The sequence below is a fragment of the Penaeus vannamei genome, chromosome 34 (assembly GCF_042767895.1).
Source record: "Penaeus vannamei isolate JL-2024 chromosome 34, ASM4276789v1, whole genome shotgun sequence".
Classification (NCBI taxonomy): Eukaryota; Metazoa; Arthropoda; class Malacostraca; order Decapoda; family Penaeidae; genus Penaeus; species Penaeus vannamei.
In genome coordinates, this window is record NC_091582.1 from 27,061,630 (window position 1) to 27,064,129 (window position 2,500).

At 48.9% G+C, this 2,500-nt stretch overlaps 1 protein-coding gene across 1 annotated transcript in view; it reads right to left on the reverse strand.

Moving 5' to 3' along the window:
• LOC113825904 (alpha-amylase-like) overlaps positions 1-1,089 on the reverse strand; it is a 20,528-nt gene extending 19,439 nt beyond the window's left edge. The window contains exon 1 of the mRNA XM_070113601.1: positions 919-1,089. The gene's annotated coding sequence lies outside the window, so the exon portion shown is untranslated. The remainder of the gene's footprint in view (positions 1-918) is intronic.
• Between the last annotated feature and the right edge of the window lie 1,411 nt (positions 1,090-2,500).

Here is a 2,500-nt window from a genome sequence, read left to right on the forward strand (position 1 = left end):
TGTTCCAAGCACGGAAGAAGGGATGTGAATGCAGAGTCTAAAACACACACAGAAATATATACGCTGTACTGACATCATTACATGTAAGTAATTTTCACCCCCTTTCCTCACGCACGCACACACACACACACAACACATGTAGTAGAGTATATCTGCCTCTCCTCTCACCCATTCACCCAAACAACACCTACAACATCACCACCAACAACACCTACTGTAACAACATCTACAAAAGAGCAACATCAACAACTTCCACAACACCACCCTATCCCCCCACCCAACACAACCCCCTCTTCCCCACCCAACCCCCTTCATCCCCGCCACCCACCACCCCAAACCCTTTACCCCCCACCTAACCCACCCCAACCCCCTTTACCCCCCAACCCCACCACCCCAACTTGCGCCTTCATCCCCCCCAACCCCACCTCCCCAACTTCCCTTCATCCCCCAACCCACCCCCAACCCCAACCCACCTAACCCCTTCATCCCCCCACCCCAACCCCTTCATCCCCCCAACCCAACCCACCTAACCCCCTTTATCCCCCCAACCCAACCCACCCAACCCACTTTACCACCCACCCACCCCCAATCCACCCAACCCACCTAACCCCTCCACCGCAACCCCACCCCAACCCCTTTATCCTCCCCCTCCACCCCCCACCCCAACCCCTTTACCCCCCACCCACCCACCCCCAACCCACCCAACCCACTAACCCCTTTCATGTCCCCACACCCCAAACCCCACCCCAACCCCTTGTCCTTCCCCCAACCCACACCCAAGCCCACCTAACCCCTTTCATCCCCCCACCCCAACCCCACCCCAACCCCTCCATCCCCCCAACCCACCCAACCCACCTAACCCCTCCACCCAACCCAACCCAACCCACCCCAACCCCTCCATCCCCCCAACCCACCCACCTGGACGCCGCAGAACCCGGCCGGGCCCAGGAACCTCTCGCACTCGGCAGCGATATCCGCCCACTTCCACTCGAACAGGTGGACGATCGTCTGGCGGCCATCGCAGGAGGGCTGGTCGTACCCCCTGGCCCCGCCCACCACCGCCACCACCACCAGCGCCGCCCAGCTACGGAGGGAGGGAGAGGGAGGGGTAAGTGGGGAAGTGGGGAAGTGGATGAGTGAGTGACCAAGTGGATAAGTGAGCAAGTGGGTAAGTGAGTAAGTGCATAAGTGAGTAAGTGGATCAGTGAGTAAGAGGGTAAGTGGATAAGTGAGCAAGTGTGTAAGTGAGTAAGTGCATAAGTGAGTAAGTGGATCAGTGAGTAAGAGGGTAAGTGGATAAGTGAGCAAGTGGGTAAGTGAGTAAGTGCATAAGTGAGTAAGTGGATCAGTGAGTAAGAGGGTAAGTGGATAAGTGAGTAAGTGGGTAGGGATATAAGTGGATCGGTGGATAGATAGGTCTATAGATAGGTAGATAAAATGATTTAAAAAATGGGTGTTGATACATCGGCGGACAGACAGGCAGATAGATAGATTAGTAGATAGAAAGAAATATGAATGGATAGATAGATTCATGGAATGAAAGAGAGAGAGAGAGAGAGAGAGAGAGGCAGAGCGAGAGAGAGAGAGAGAGAGAGAGAGAGAGAGAGAGAGAGAGAGAGAGAGAGAAAGAGAGAGGAAGGAAAGGAGGGAAAGAGAGAGAAGAGAAAGAGAAATGAGAAAGAGAGCGAGAGCGAGAGGGAGAAAGAGAAAGAGAGAGAGAGCGATAGAGCGAGAGACAGACAGAGAGCGAGAGAGAGAGAGAGAGAGAGAGAGAGAGAGAGAGAGAGAGAGAGAGAGAGAGAGAGAGAGAGAGAGAGAGACAGTCAGACAGACAGGCAGACAGAGGAAAGAGGGAGAGTATATATATATATATATAGATAGATAGATAGATAGATAGATAGATAGATAGATACACACACACACGCCAACATAATCGGAATTCCACACACACAAAAAAATTAAACTCATTCAAACAGCTGTTTTCAATATCCATCTACATTGACTCAAGTTCCAGTCACATCAGCTGATTACTTCGAGGTTCATTATTTTGATTAGCCAGTCCCATCGCGTTCATTAACGAATCCGGCGGCATTGGCTTCTGATCATGCGAGAATTACGCGAATGTGCGCAAAAACAGCGCGGACAAAGACAACAAAGACGGAGATATTTAAAGTAGATTAGTTTTAGTTTCGTTGTCCACTTTTTCTTTTTTGAAGAGGTTCAGAACGATGAAATGATAATGATAATGATGATAATGATAATAAAAAACTACTACTAATAGCGATAATGATAATAATAATAAAAATGATAGTAATAATGATAATGATGATGATGATGATGATGATGATGATGATGAGGAGGAGGAGGAGGAGGAGGAGGAGGATAATAATAACAATAATAATACGAAGAATGAGAATAGTTATTATCATGATGATGATAATAATGACAATGTTAATAAAGAGTAACAAGCAAATTAAACAGGAAACACGCGAATAAGAGT